General features: G+C 37.4%; 1 protein-coding gene across 2 annotated transcripts in view; it reads right to left on the bottom strand.

Annotated features, from left to right (window-relative positions):
• NT5DC1 (5'-nucleotidase domain containing 1) overlaps positions 1-17152 on the bottom strand; it is a 128883-nt gene that overhangs the window by 25498 nt on the left and 86233 nt on the right. The window lies entirely within an intron of this gene.

Consider the following 17152-nt stretch of genomic DNA (forward strand, 5'->3'; position numbering starts at 1 on the left):
AGGTAATTTCTTCTTGGAAAAGGACAACTTTTTGGAAAACAATTAATCTACAAGTTCATTTTTAATTGTGATTCATATGCAAATTTTGTGAGTTTTTTTCTATATGTTTATTTAATTGTATTTATAAATCAGAAAACTTCTACTTTGAAAGGGTAAGAGGGACATATATATATGATTTCACTTCTTCATTGCACATATTTTTTTAAGGGTATTTTTGTTTTGCTTTGTTTTTTTGGGATCTTGGAGAAGTACAAAATGGCAATAAAGGAAATTCCCTCTCTAGAACAGTTTTATTCTGGACCTCATTAGTTTTGTAGGAAGTTCCTTATAAATGAGGAGCTCCCAATATTCAGATAAATGTTCCCATTTAACCATGTAAATATTAATATCATAGTCAACCTAGAGATCCCTATATAATTATGGAGAGAGACAGACCTTCCCAGAAAGCATTTTCACTTCAAATAAGTTAGGAAAGGTAAGGTAATTGAGGAAAAAAAATTGACATAAACATTCCAGAAATATGCAAGTCTGTTCAACCATTTGTCTCGAGCCTCTCTTACTATGGTGTACTTCACTGGTGTACAAAAATTTGAAGAGTGGATGGAAGTAGAAGATGGAGGGAAGCACAGAAGATGAGATGAAGGCCCAGTCAGTTCTGACCTAACCTATCACTTCAGAAAAATGTCTCAATTTCTGAATTAAAATAAAGTTGAGACACACAAAGCATCTTCTTTGTGCTGTGTAGTCTGTAATCTTTCAGTTTATCTGAATCCTCTCGGCCCCTCTAGTAATATCTACTGAAATAAAACATATTGAAATTTGCTCTTGGACCATCCTCTTCTCCACTGAAAATTGACACTGAAATGTAATGGGGAAAAACTTACTGCCATCATTTACTTTGGCTTCAGATATTAAATAAAAAAAAAAAAGAAAAAAAAAGGACAAAAGTTTTTTAATTCTCTGTTACTGAAAGGCTAAGAATTGTTTCCCCTGCATCTTAATACTTCAGGTATGAAATATATATGTAAACTGGAATAGACAATTTGATTCTGAAAAAATGTATCCCCATAAAGCAATATATGGACCCTGCTGCAAGGGGCCTTTGCTTTTTTTTTTTTTTTTTTAATGCCCTAAAATATGTTATTTCAAAGGGAATAATAATTGCAGAAGAGAAATGAGCATGCATAGCTATTGCATATACTCATTTGCCTGAAATACACAAGACATTTTCATTAACTTTTATATGAAAACTATTTATACAACCAAGTTGATTTATGATTTATAAGTAGTTCCATTCCTTTTTCCTGACCTATTACACTATATCAAATCCCTACTTTATTTTTATTGATTTACTCTGTCTGAAGTTCCAGCTCCAAATATTGGCTCCCTCTGAAAGGGGGAAGGTTTACATCAGCCTTAAAAGACTAACTTAAGATTTACAATTCCACAGACAAAGAAAGAAATTTGGGAATTAAAAATAAAAAAATAAATAAGCCCACACAGCTTTTTGCCTCTTGATAACTGTACAAGTATTCCATAGCTGCAGTTACTGGTTATTAAAACCTTGCTCAGCCTTAGTAATTAAAAAGAAGAACTTCAACCCAACCCAGTATTTCTAAGGAAAACTGGATGCCTTAGAATAATCTTTCTTTTTTTCTGGAAATAAAAGCTAACATCTGAGACTACTGAGAGAGGGGTTCTGACCTAAGACTTCTTTTTATCACATAGTAGCAGAGAAGCATTACATTACACATTTAAAAATCATACTGATTTTAAACCCATTTGAATATGGCTGTCAGGGAAGAGACTACCTTGGCATTGCTTCCTATATGTACTAAATTGTGAGCATTTTTATAGGTTATTAATAATACTTCAATTATTCAAGTAACAATAAAATAAAAACCATTTAATTATAATATAATGGCATTAAATAGTAATGGGCCTTTCTATTAGAAAATATGGAAACTGCCACTAATAGTTTAAAATTATAGATATGACAGAATATCAAACATACCCACAATCACAGTGGGCGGTCTTCTTCAGCAGCAAATAGACTTTTTTTCCTGACACATTTTTTGCCTTATATTCTGTTTCCCTTTGCTTATGAAAATGTTCAAGAAGCACCAAAAGACAGTTTGGGACCTAACACTGATTCTAGCTTCAGAGACTCTCCCCTTGGAATCATCATGTTCATGTATCATCAATGAATCCCAATGGGAATTTTGCAATTTTTTGCAACAAGGATGACCCTTATATGATTTCAGTACAGTCTCTACTGCATTTTATATTACCACTATTCCTTCTAGATAAAAAAAACATTACAAAACCTGGGGTTATGCAGTGCACCCTTGCCATGAGCAATGTGCACATTAGGGTCTATCACTAGCTCTAGATTTCTTATCTGACCTCGGGTGCTCCATACTTAAATAGAACTGTTAAAGCTCCCAGACCTCAGAAGTCTTATGAGTAAATATACTAAGGTTCATGAAGTATTTTAGCACAGTGGCAACAACAGCCATTTAAATGGCTTAGGGGGGCAAAGCGAGATGAGAGGGGTAGAACTGGATTTATATAGACTGGATAAAGGAACAAATAACTGCATTGTGACATTGCTCAGGCCGAGAATGTGGAGATGAGAGACAGCAGGAAAACTTCTTCTGGGGACCAGAGACACTAAAACATTTTCTTCTTCTTTCCAATTTTTTGTGCCATTTCTGCCCCCGTCTATGTAGGGTGTGCACACTGAGTTCCACATTGAAACCTGCGACGAACAGGGAGCAGAAGGGAAGGAGATAGTTTGTGCATGTGATATAGCACTTTTTGTCACGTCTCTGTCTTCTTTCTTGAGGTCTGGGGAAAATTTCATGGCCATGTGGATCACAGTCAGGGACGAATTCAAAGGAGGGACAAAGAGTATGACAGGGTTAGAACAACTGGCAGAGACTTTAGATGCTGTTTAAGGTCTGCTATGGACCCAGGTGTGCCAGGGAAAACCAGAATGAAAATCAAGAAGAAACTCTTCCTGTTCATATTTAATAAACAAAATGAAAAATGTTAGGAAATTAATGTTCTAACAAAGAGGAAGAGTTTCTATGTGAGAAACAGTCACTGTAAATCACAGAACAATGTAATTGGGCTGGAGATGGCAAGGAAAAATGGAAACTACTCCTTTCTGGCAAAATATGTTTGGTTATTCTTAGATGGGAAGATCAACATGAAAGATTCGTAGTAATGAGTTTTCTGAAGAAGTAAAAGAGAAATGGTCCCTATGACACTTCCTACAATAATTCCTAAGGCACATGGAGGACAAGGAGGTGATTCGAGACAGCCAGCACAGCTTCACCAAGGAAAAAACCCATCTGATCAACATAGTGGCTTTGTATGATGGAGCAACTACATCAGTGGGTAAGGAGAGGGCTACACGTGTCATTTACCTGTATTCTTGTAAAGCCTTTGACACAGTCCCCCACAACATCCTTCTCTTCAAATAGGAGAGTGATGGATTTGATAGGTGGACTGCTAGGTGGGTTAGGAATTGGTTGGATGGTCACATCTGGAGGGTAGAGGTCAATGGCTCAGAGTCCCAGTGGACATCAGGGACAAGTGGTGTCCCTCATGGGTCCGTATTTGGACCAGTGTTATTTAGTATCTTCATTAATTACGTAGATGAAGGGATCAAATGCACCCTCTGCAAATTTGCAGATGACACTAAGGTGAGTGGTGTGGTTTATACACTTGAAGGATAGGATGCCTTCCAGAGGGACCTATCCAGGCTGAAGAATTGGGCCCATGGGAATCTCATGTGGTTTAACAAGACCAAGTGTAAGGTGCTGCACCTGGGTCAAGGCAATCCCCGGTATCAGTACAGGCTGCAGGGTGAACAGATCAAGGGCAGCCCTGCCAATAAGGAACTGAGGGTGCTGTGGGATGAGAAGTTGGACATGACCCAGCAACGTGCACTCATAGCCCAGAAAGCCAGTGGTAACCTGGGCTGTATCAAAAGCAGAGTGGTCAGCAGAGTGGTTAGCAGGTCGAGGGAGGTGATTCTGCCCCTCTACTCTGCTCTGGTGAGACTCCACCTGGAGTACTGCAACCAGCTCTGGGGTCCTGAGCACAGGAAAGACATCAAGCTGTTGGAGTGACTCCATAGGAGGATCACAAAGTTGATCAGAGGGATGGAGCACCTCTTCTATGAGGAAAGGCAGAAAGAATTGGGATTGTTCAGCCTGGAAAAGAAAAGGTTTTGGGGTGACTTAATTGCAGCCTTCCAATATCTGAAGGGAACTTACAGGAAAGACAGGCAAAGACTACTTACAAGGGCATGTATTGACAGGACAAGGGAGAATGGGTTTAAATTGAAAGAGAGTAGGCTTAGATCAGATATTAGGAAAAAATTCTTTACTGTGTGGGTGGTGAGGCACTGGAACAGGTTACCCAGGGAAATTGTGGATACCTCATCCCTAGAAGTGTTCAAGGTCAGGTTGGATGGGGCTCTGAGCAACCTGGTCTAGTAGAAGATGTCCCTGCCCACAGCAGTGGGGTTGGAAATAGATGATCTTCGAGGTTCCCTTCAAACCCAAACCGTTCTATGATTTTAAGATTATATGAATACCTTTCCCATTTCTTATCTGTGCTACTCGTATGATTTGCAAAATCACTCAGTATCTACATGAAAATATGCTTTACCTTATTTCTCAGAACCAAGAGCATTGTGCCAGATCTCACTATTCAGGAATTTCATAGATAAAATCTTTTGCTACTATTAGTCCACATAAAATAATAATCTTGGAGCATTCAGCCTTAGTCTGGCAGTATCACAGAGGCAGCAATAATACATCTGTGGACAGCAATAATACATAAAGTGGTTTTACAGCAGATAAGAATCCGGATAGAATCAACATGTTTACTAAAGAAGAGAAAAAGTCCTGGGGTTGCTAACTCTACCTAGAAAAAACATGCAAGATACATATTGAAGTTTAAGACATGTGGAGCCAAATATGAATAATAAAGAAAGATTGAAGAACAAAGATAGTGAGGAAAAAGTTGGTACATTACTTTAACCTTTTTTGGAGCTTTCAGCTTGCAAGAACTAATTCCTTTCTGAACATTAGCTACAGAGGACTATATACTTACCTAAACACTGCAATGTCCCAATAAATGTCCATTTTTGTATTCCCTGACCTTTAATTTACTTGTACTAGCTGAGGAAGGCAGAGCTGCTTCTGAACAAGGCAATACTGTACACAACTGAGATTTCCCCCATATGCAATAAATCCACACCTGCTATTTGTTGCCGCTCTCCTCTGCGACTGATCACTTTGCAGTTCTCTTGGGTGGTTCATAAACACTGGGTAAGCTGTAGTATTCAGAAACTGGGAAACTGAAGCAGAGATTAGCTGTCATATAAAACTCAAGCAGATCTCAGCTCAAGCTTTGGTCAGGATTCTTCTTCATGTTCTCAGCTCATTTTTACGTCTTCCTAACCAGCTCCTTTCACTGCTTGCTTCCAATAGCAATTTGATGCCTGCAGTACAAAGATTAAAATGTGCTTTCTGCAAAAAACAATTCTACAGGCTAACCTTAATAAAAGCTTGACATTTTGGAAGAACACACAAGAGAATAAAGCTCCTTAATGAAAACCAGCACATAGAGATTCATGGAAACTATGCTGAAGGGAAGCTTTCTGCACTGGTTGCCAGCTCTTGCTCTGCTAGGAATGTACCATACACGACTCTATTTTTGCTCTACTACAAACTGCCTCAATTCCAATTTCCAAATTAATTACAAATCAAATCACAAGGTAACTCCTTATGAAGTTCTCTGTCTAATCATCTACTTCTTTTTGAATTCTACAGATGAAAACAATTAAGGAGAACAGAGATGAACACACCCCCCATCATCTATCATGTATTTTTTGTGAACATGTGATGTATGTCAAAGAATGTTTTTTCCCTGCAAAGTCATAATGGTAAGTCCCCTATGACACAGGTAATCTTTCTTTCTTCCAGCAATTCCCTTTGTATTTTGACAGCTGTTTAAGAACTATAATGTGTAGTTATTTCTCACAGGTTTGCACCAAATCTTAGTGGACCGGTGAAGTTTACAAACTTGTATTGACCTATCCCCCAGGCATCCTAGCTTCCATAGGTCCTATGCCACTTTCTGCAAGACCTGTGTTTGAGTTCCTTGGGGCTCTTGATTAGCCCGTAATTAGGTCCGTAATTATCCGAGGAGTACAACGTGGCTGGGATTCAGATCCAGGTGTAGAAACACAGAAGGTTCTACAACAGGAAGCAAAGCCACCGCAGAGCGCAGCACCGAGTCAATGGGGCCAATGTTTCTGTGCAGTATAGGCACTGCTGTTTGGGCACTGTACCGTGTCTGCTAGCTCTTCACTGCCTACAATGGGAGTTGGCTGAAGATAAACAATAGATAGCCAGAGTAGATTCTATTCAATGTGGTTTCTGTATCTATTCCTGGTACTTATTTGTTTCAAAACTGACCTCTGTGATTTTCAACATATGGCATAACCCTTACAATGTAATTCTGAGTCAATTTTTGTTTGAGGGAGTGTGCTGGTTTTGGCTGGGGTAGAGTTAATTTTCTTACCAGTGGCTAGTATGGGGCTGTGTTTCGGATTTGTGCTGAACACAGCAATGATAATAGAAATGTTTCTGCTGAGCAGGGCTTACACAGAGACAAGGCCCTCTCTGCTTTTCATACAGCCATGCTGGCAAGAAAGTTGGAGATGCATGCGAATTTGGGAGGAGGCACAGCTGGGACAAGTGACTCAAAATGGCTAAAGGGATATTCCATATTATATGGCATCACATTCGGTACATAAAGCAGGAGAAAGAAGGAGGAAGCGGGGGATATTTGGAGTGATAGTGTTTATTTTACCAAGTAACCACTATGCATTATGGGGCCCTGCTCTCCTGGAGGTGGCTGAACACCTGCCTGAGCATGGGAAGCAGTGAATTAATTCCCTGCTTTTCTTAAGTGTGCAGCTTTTGCTTTCCCTATTAAAAACTGTCTTTATCTCAACCTACGAGTTTTCTGGCTTTTATCCTCCTGACTCTCTCCCCAGTCCCAATGGTGGGGAGTGAACGAATGGCTGCGTGGGGCTTGGTCACTGTCTGCAGTTAAATCAAAACAGGGAGAGGCTTGTAAATTCATGTAAAAAAATAGCTTCTGAAAACTATCAAGTTCTCTGATAAAGGTTTAGCAAGAAGAAAAGCCAGGTTTTGAATAATCTACCAAGGGTGTAACATCTACTTAGAAACAGCAGTAGAGTCTCGTAATGATCTACATGAATGTTTAAGTTTTCCAGTGGGACCTTTATTATTCAATGGACAAAATAAAATGTATCTGTTCAACAATATAATAGTAAAAATACACAAATCAAAAGGAAGCATGTATTCTCTTAGTGACAGAACAGCTGTTGGGTTGTGCATAGTCTGTTTCCCTACTGTTTCTTTCAAACTTTTGAAATTTCCAGTTTAGTTCTTCCCTCCCAGTCATGGACACTCTTGATGGGCATTCTTATGTGTCCTGGGAGATAGAATGAAGGTGAAATAACATTAATAACCAGAAGCAATATTAAAACCCCCACACCCTTCTAGTCTAGAATTCCAGATATTGAATCGAATTATCTGTATAAATAATTGCTGGACATTCTTCAGTTATTATACTGGTGAGAGCTACCATGTATCCAATGCAAAGAAGCCACAAACTACTTGATCATTAAGACATCTTAACACAGAGAATATGGAGGAAAAAATCATCTCCTCTTAATAATATTTTCATGTGTTGGAGGAGAATTCCCTTAAGTCAAACAATCTATTTGATGAACACAGTCTTCTCTGGAATATAAAAGGGGCATTTAGGCATTTAGGCTTTGGTTTTGAAAACACAGACTCAGATATGGCAATTCATGTTCTCTAGGGACTTACTGCAGAGAGAGGATGGGGTTGACAGGCCCTTAGCAGCTCATTCTGCTGTAAAAAGAAGCTGCATATCTTGATTAATTTGGCTTCCTAAATGTGGAGGTTTTTTGCCTTATCTCTCTGTCTTATCATCTCCTGATTAGACTGTATCACAGTTCCATTCTCTGCCAACATCCTGAAATAAAAGACAATAAAGTAGCAACACTGGAAGGTGATCACAAAACTATGATTGAGGATTTTTTGTAGATGTTGACTTCTGATGACCTCACAATCACATAGCATATGTGTTTAAAGGCATTTGACATGCTTCTCTATGAAGAAGTTTCTTCCATTAAAATGAAACATAAACATGGTCTGATGCACTGGTATGCAACTGTCTTCCAAAACAAACAATTAATCTAGTATATTACTTCCAATATTTTGAAATAATTATTGAATAACCATTGAATAATTTGAATAATTTCAGTATAAAAGACATTAAGCTCAAAGGTCCAGTTCCTTGAATTTATATAGGATACGTCACTGAACCGTAAAAAGTAAATCCAGCAGAATTAATTGCAATTATGTTATCTTAATTTTCCCATTATGCTAAATCTTTGAAAAGGGCTAAAAGGATTTTCACAATTAAGACTGATGGAGTCCTTATGCAAACTCAGTTTACAGTTCTTTATTGCTTCTGGATTAGGACATTAGATATCTTAGGTGAATATGCTGATCTGCCAGAGATACGATTATAGGTTAAGTCATTCATTATCTTGGTTCCTTGGCTCTAACAGAAAAGCAGGTGTTTTTGTTTTTCTACCATTTTTTTATCTGGTCTGCCTGTGGGTTCCTCAAAGACAGAGACTGATTCTTATCATGTCCTTGCACAATACCTTAAAGAAATGGGGTTTTAGTTTTATCCAGGCTTCGAATATAACTTGATATAATCAGTAACTTTGCAGTAGTGGTACTGCAGTAGTTACTGTAACTCCTTTTGAAAAGGAAAATGAACTCTCCATACACAAAGAATTCTGGGTTTAGAGTACTTAGCAATTATGCTAAACATGTTTTCCAGTTTTAACAAAAGGAATATTGTTGATACCATGCTTTTGAAAACAGCAGTTTTAGCTTTCTTTGAACTAGCTTTCTTATCAGCTTTGTGCCAAACATGCTATTTAATATCAAAGGTAATCAGCTGAAGCAAACCGTGCTGTCTTTATGCCGAAGAAAGTTACAGTTTTTCACTGTTTTGATTTTAGGATGAAAAACTTCTTATTCCTTTTATCCTCTGAGGTACTTTGAACACTATGCAAACATATAAAGACCTTGGCCTGACACATTTACTATAATTTTTTCTTTTAAAGAAGGATGGGCATTGGAAAATGCATCTGCAGCTCAGCATTAATCTCAATACTCAGCAACAAAGAGATGACATACTTCAAAGACAGTATTTTTCTGTTTAAAAAAAAATAATTAAATTAAAAAAAAAAAATAGACAAGGAATTGTTTATGAACAACAGTGGAAATAATAGGGCCCATCTTCCTATGAAGTTATGTCTTGCAGTTTCACTGGATTCACTGAGTGTCTAATAGGGTAGAAAGTCTCATGGGTGCTTTTCCAGTAGCAGGTCATTTGTGGCTAGGCTCTTGTGGACTGATACTCCAGTATCTAATCAAGGGTAAGTTTATAATTCAGCCTTTCTTTGCACTGGCAGTGACAGAACAATTTTTTTTCCTCTGCAGCCTGCTGAGGCTGCAGTATCTCTGAGAATACTGGGCCACACTCAAATGTGGTTGAAATTGCATTATTGATAGAGATTTGCAGTAGGGGATGGACAGAAATTCCTACTCACATATGCCACGTGATTGTATAAACCTCAACGCTTAGGTAAACAGACTAAATGTTAAAGAATTATCCCTGTGTCCTGGTAGCTCCTCTGACTAATATGGTTAAGGCATACACCAGAGGAGCTCAAGAAGGAGCACTCAACCCAATTTCCAACGGTCAACTCAGCTGATAACCAGATATCTCCCATACCAGTTAGGAGGGGCCATCAGTTGAAACCCCAGCACCTGACCCATGCTCCAGGTTTCCAGTGAATTGCCATAGTCAGGCCAACACTGTGCCCTCCTGATAGAAACAGAGACAGCTTGGCTGCTTGAGTTCTAGCTCCTGATGTGTTGTAAAATGCCTGAGTGAAACCTGTCATTGGTGAGAATTTGTATAAATGATGTGATGACAATCTGGCCTCACAGCACTTCTGAAGTAAATACTAGTAAAGCACATTAAAAAAAAAATCATCCAGATAAACAAAAAACCCCACACTCATTCCATTCCTCCTCCTAGGAGAAAGGAATGGCTACCCTGCTCAGTTTGCTAAGAGGGATGTACTGTAAGGGAAAGTTGTCCTTTGGCTACTGCATGGTCTAACTACTACAGAGTCACAACTTGGAGAAATTATACCAGTTTAACTGTGTCACTGGATACACATACCATCAGTGCAAACTGTGGAGTGTCTCCTTGCATTATTTTACAAAAGGGTTGTAAATTATATACTGCCAATTAGTAAACAAACACGTCCTCAATTTCTAATTCATTATCTCCGTAATAGAACATAAATGTACAAAGCATTTGTTTTTTTATGAGGTAATGACCATCAAATATGGCAGTCAAGGACTTTGAAAGCTATCAGAAAAAATGACGCTTTATGTCAATGTTTTGCAATCACCTGTTAAAAATGTTTTGTGTCTGCCTGTGACTTTAACAGTCTGCTCTGCAAAAGGATGTTTGTGCTGGCCCAACTTTATTTTGCTTTTTACACCTGTTTTAAATACTTTCACATAGACCAATTTACGTAAAACCCAAAATCCAGACTGTTACTGTCAAGTAATCCTATGTTTATCAAACATGAAATAAAATTTACTGTTAGAAAAGAGATCCTTAACCACAGTCTCCCATCCTCCCTATTCCATGGCTTAATTACAATTGAAGACATTTATTCTTAAATGATTCCCGAAGTGTTGATTTCAAACTACACACAGGTACTGTCTAGCAAACTTTAAAATGACTAAATGGTAAATCCCTTTGATTACAAGGTAACATGTATTGATTTTTTGATGTTTGTCTACAAACAACTGTCTACAGTGCCTTATAATACTGGGAAACCAGAAGTCCCTAAAACAGCTGTTTACACTGTCATAAAAAAAATCTGTGGCATACTGATGCAAGGTATCAGTGCAAAGGCAATACACAAAGTGGAATAGTTTTAGACTAAGATCATTTAAACCAAGGGTGGGAGGGGAAAGAGTTGTCCAGGGAGCTTGACACTGTAAATTTTAGGAAACACTCTCTGAGCTTCTTCACTGGATTATGAAAACAAAACCTGCTTCATAAGATGAAATTTCTTTGTAAGTGTTTCCCACTGTCAGCCCTACTGGCCTACCCTACCCTGCTTTTCAGAAAGTGGAGTCAGACATTGATCATGCTGCCAAAGAGGGTGTCAGATGAAGGAATCACCTCTATAAGGCACTTCCATAATCCTTATGGTTTTTCATAATAAAAATTAAAAATGGTCAGATTCTATCATGAAGATCTCTCTATATAATCATCCACATGGAATATTTGCTTAAAAAGAAACTCCTCTTTCTCCAGAAATGATGGATAAAATGAAAATCCTTGGCTGAGGTAAGAGTAGGAAATTATTTCTCAATGGTGACTTGTGTACAGAATAAGGTATTATATGCCTTCAAACAATGGACCTCCTACTGCCAGCTTAATACAGAACCTGTTTCTGATATTAAAGCATTAAGAGACTCCTGATATTAATGTCATGATCCCTGGAGCTACAAAAAGTTCTAGTTTTGAAAGCTAGAGTACAAAATACCACTATTTATTAGTAAAAATATTTCTTTTTCTTTTTCTTTTTCTTTCCTAAATAGCCACGGAAAACAGTGCCAATACACTTTAAAGAATCACTAAACAGCATTTCCCTTATAAAGGATAACATTGCTTTTCAAGGCTATGGGGCACTGTGAGATATTACAATATGAGGGCAGTCACTTCAGAAGACATATGGGAAACAGTTACGGACTTTATACCTCTTGAATAATGCAGTCTGCAGCCAGGGCAATCTTTATATGTCACTCTCTCATAAGCTCTGAGCAAAAATGCATTATTTTGTGGCCTCATGTTATAAAATATTTTCAGGCAGACTGATATGAAGAGTCACGCAGACTGATATGAAGAGTCACCATCTCTAGAATAATGGCAAAAAGCACAGCTGTATTACATAAAGGAACACTCTGAGTCACTAGAGGAGAAGATTACATAGATTGTCCTTTGCCGGTGCTGTTATTATTCTGTTTGTGCCTACTGAGAGATGTGAGAAGAGGCCCCTTGTGGGCTTCCTCACAAAAGGCTTCCTGAGCCCTCCGAAGACAGTGCTGCCTCCCCTGCTGTAGCTGCAGGGCCAGCTGGGAGGCCCAGTTAATGCAGGACACGGGTACATAATTTTAAGCTATGTGTTTGACACATAAGCCTTATTTCTAAAGTCCTCCTTGAGGCAACAGAAGAGACAGAAAGCAAAGACCTGAAATTCAGAAAACCCCATCAGAGTGAAATCCCTCTTCTCTGTATGTTTCCTTGTGCTGCTCTGCTCTGCTCTCCCTTCCCATCCCCTGGCTCTCCTAGACCCTCTCTGATTCATCTTTGTCTCACATACCTGCCCTTGTGCACCTCTACATTTAGGTCAGGAGATTTTTCTTCCCCTCATCTCCTCTGCTGCTCCTGGAAGGAGCAGTGGGCATCTGATCTTCAGCGTTCAAGGATAAAGATGTACTGGGAATCCACATCAAACAACAAAAGAAAAAGTCTTTTTTAATCCCTGCAGTGACCTGTGGCTGGAGGAGTTCAGCACAGATCAAATCTGTGGAAAATACGACAGCTTTTGCAGACTGAGGACCACAACCCATCTATTTGAGTAAGGACTCACAGGTGCAGCAAAAGACCAGGTTCCTCTTGGTAGAGTGAGCTCTTCATCAGATATCAAGTCGATGTATGAAAATACCAAAAACTGTGCTGTCATGAGCTAAAGGATAAATCTAAAACTATTTTAAATTTAAATTTGAATCTACATTTAAATATGAAGATCTGATGATATAATGCAAGGCAAGATTGGTTAGAAGACATGATGGGAACAATTTAACATAGTCAAAAAGAGTAGCTATGCTTTCATGTTTTAACCTCACAGTTTGATGTAAAAAAAAATAATTCTTTTCTTATCAAGGTAACCTTCACTGGGAGAGGTCGTAACTGAAATACCTAGTATACAGCAGTTATAGCGATTGTATTGTAGATTGAATTCAATGTATTTTGGTCAAAAATTTAATCAGAATTTTCTAGAGTGGCATTTATGTTCTTCAACGAGTGAATAAGGCAAGACTATTTAAATTATATATATAATAGTGCAATGCAATCTGTTTCAAAATTTCCCCATTTTTAATATATATTCTACAGTTTTACTAAAGGTCTTATAAAATATAAAAATAAAATATTTTTATAAAATATAAAACTGGGTAGTATTTTGGTATTCTTCCGGTGGTAAAGACAGAAATCTCAAATAAAAAGAAGTTATATGCCTTACACATGAAGGAAGGCACTGCCTTCCTGATACCACTCCTCAGGCCTAAGAAGCCTTAGAATATAAATTAAAAAAAATAGTTATATAGGATCAGCCCTCATTCTCCACTCAGTTCTGCAGCCCATCTCGGCAGTAGTCAAGCCCAGATGTCACAAAGGATGACAGAAGAAAACTCAAAGAGAACAGACATGGGATCACCAACTTCTGAAGACTTGCAATCCCTAGTAATCAAAGATGGTCTTCAGTCTAGAAGTATATCGTTTTATATCCTGTCCCTTTATTTTCTTTTCTAATTGGTCCTTTCAGCTTATAGAATTTTCCTGTATTCTTGGAAGGCTAGAGAAAAATGACTGAAGGAGGTAAAAAGCTTCTGCAGAGAACTGTTAAAATGTCAGAAACGTCAGTTACCAGAAAATCATAAAAAATTGGAGGACTGAAAGAGTTTCTTAAATTGAAAGCTACATGATGCAGCAGAGGCACCATAAGCTGGACAGAAATTCAAGTTCAGGAATAAGGCAGACAGCCTGGGAATGCAACTGAAAGCAGGCTTTGAAAACCTGAGACTCTCTGCAGGAGAAGGAGAGTGGGTTTGTTTCTCTGGGCATAGGATAAAGGCACCACAATCTCACAGAAATGTGGCATCCACTGACATTCCATCTATAGGATTGTTTTCAGTCTGTACATACATACACACATATACACAAGGATATACATGTGTTTTTAAATATGTTGTAAATTCAGAAACTGAAACAATCTGCAACACATTTTCAATTTATTAAAAAAAAAAAACAGATCAGAAAAGACAGTAACTGCGCCCGAGTTGGAAATAAAATATATATAAGTCTTATTAAAGACCAAGCAGAGTTCCCTGTGCATACAGACTTATAGAAGGCTTTCAGGGAATTAAAGGTTATCTTTAGCATTTCAATTGTTATTTTGGATTGTAAAAAAATGTATTTGACAATGATCAGAGCTGGCAGTCACACTAGTAATTTGATATACATTAACAAGTGATGTGTTAAAGGGAAAGCTCTGACGTAAAATTTTACAGAAATCTTCATGTGTTGCAGATTATCATATAAGTCACAACTGTATTTTCTGTTTATATTACTTCAAGTCCTTACATTTATCCTGGAATGATAAATTAAGCTGGATGTAGCTGTTGAAAGCAAAGAAAATCCTTCATTGTCAACAAAGGATTTACACAAACATTTTCAACTTGATCCTTAGATCCTGTAGTTCAAGATATTATTAGTACTTTCAAGAACCATGTGAAGGATTTTCCTTTGTAAAAGAAAATGTAACCTTGTGAATAACAAGTAAATTATGGGATATTTGTATTATGGTAGTAAAGTCTTGGGGTTTTTTATGTATAGCACTGTTCTCACAAATTATGTGCTTTGCTACATAAGTTCCTCCTAATTATAAAAATGGTTTTTCCAGGTAAAAATAAGTGCAGCTCTTCTAAAATCTGTAAAGATACACATAAACTGTTCCTCCACTTAACAGAATAATACTTTGAAAGACAATAATGAAAAATTAAATAATTAACTATTGTGCTTTTCAGTGTCCCAGTTCAATAAAAAGCAGTCATACAAATCTTTCAGGATTTCAGAGTGTTTTGATTGCTTTAAATGATGCACATCTTGAAATTCAAATGAAGTAGTGATGCAATTTTAATTGAGCAATTAAAATAATTTTTCATGGTTTCTAAATGGATTAGCTCTAAAATTACTTGTCTACTGAAAAAACACTTCTGCAGAGCAGTTACCAGATATCACATTTCCAGACAATGCCTCCTTTGTCATCTTGTCCTGTTTCTCGTTCTCCTTCAAATGTTTACTGAACACAGCTGCCTTTTGAACTCATTTACTGAAAAGAATTTATACGTCTGTTTAGTACTGTTCAAAACCTTTCCTTTAGTAAATCTGCAACAGAATTCCTGTTACAGATAAATAACATTTAACCCCAGTACACAATGCAACACTTGGGGTGTTTGAAATTAACAACACATTCCATATTTTGTGCCTTATCCTTAAGCCCATTTATAACAGAATTCCCTTGGAATAGAAGGAATTACAGTATCATTAGGAATTTACTGCAGCTCAGAACTACCGATGGAGAACATGGCTGAAACTCAGACTTGGAGAAATGGATAGCAATGATAAGCAGTTACTTCACTTTCTGCAACGCATTTCTTCAGGGAAGAAGTTTTCTTTCACCTACTGAAGCTTTTTTCCCCCTAAATTATACTAGCAAAAGCTTGTGCTTAAAGAAAATATTTACTATGATGTTCACCTCTAGATCTTTCCTTATTCAAAGTAAAAATAAGGAAATTTTCTCTCCCTGATGTGAAGCACAGTGGCCAAACTCTTCTGCTGGAAATATTGGCAAAAGGAGGATAGAAACTAGAAACTGAAATTCTGAATTTTCAGTGGTTCTGATATGAAAGAAAGCCTTAAAAAAATTCTGGAAACTGGAAAACTGCTCCCCCTCAATGTATTAGAAGCTTCACTGTTTCCTGTTTCAGAAATTAAATGTGTTCCTAGCTATCTGGGGTGACTGGGTGAAACTATCAGTGACTACTCTGAAGTTATATGGTTGTATACATTATTCCATGCATTTTCTCATACAAATGCTCCTATTTTTGTGGTTTAAACTTCACATACTCTTAAACAAGCTCTTAACTACTTCAAAACATGTCTCTAAAAGCCTGTCCTATGTGCATAATTCTTTCCTTTGCATGTTCTGGTTGGTCTTTCAGAAGAAACTAGTTACTGTCAATTGAATATAATTATATTAAAAAATATCCACTCTGAGGCTAGTTGTTTCAACAAATTATTTATCTGATGATTCCTTTAGTCATGTTTGTGTCCCTTATCTGTTTAGATAGTGAGGTGTCCAGAACTACATTTTATTTTGCATTTATAAGGTGTTCATGTAATGAGTGATCAACTGCTATGTGAGCCTCTTTGCAGTGCCAAGACATAAAGTGAGTGAAAAGCACTAAGTTAATAGGAGGACTCCAGAGAATGCTATTCCTGTTTAAAAGCATGAGAAAGAGACAGCTTCATGAAAACTGGTCCTTACAATCTAATATGGTGATTAAGCCAATGCTACACAAAATGGAGACAGTAACTTGGTCTCCTTCCTCTATTCTGCCCTTATTTGCACGAAAAACCCAAATGTATTTTGGAGCTTTCTCACTGTCTATTAAATTTATTGAAACTAGCCAACGGTTTTAAAAGTTGCTGGCTGGATTACTGACAGAGGGACACAGCAGGATTTCCTCAGGAAGTCAGGCTTATCAGACTGTTTAAAATAATCAAAAATGAACTACATTTAATTTTCAATTTGCATTGTATGAAACTAAATAAAATGGTTGCAGAACTGACCCTTTTTCACTCTTTATGATTTTACTCCCCTCCCTCCTTTCACATGAATAGTTTCAATTTCCCTTCTGAGATTATTTTTTCTCAGATTGTCAGCTTGGCAACTATTTGAACTAATTCTTTAAAAATCACACTTAAGATATTTCTTACTTATTTTCCTATATAAATATGTGAAACATTAAAATGTAGTTTC

Source organism: Pseudopipra pipra, chromosome 3 (assembly GCF_036250125.1).
Source record: "Pseudopipra pipra isolate bDixPip1 chromosome 3, bDixPip1.hap1, whole genome shotgun sequence".
Taxonomy (NCBI): Eukaryota; Metazoa; Chordata; class Aves; order Passeriformes; family Pipridae; genus Pseudopipra; species Pseudopipra pipra.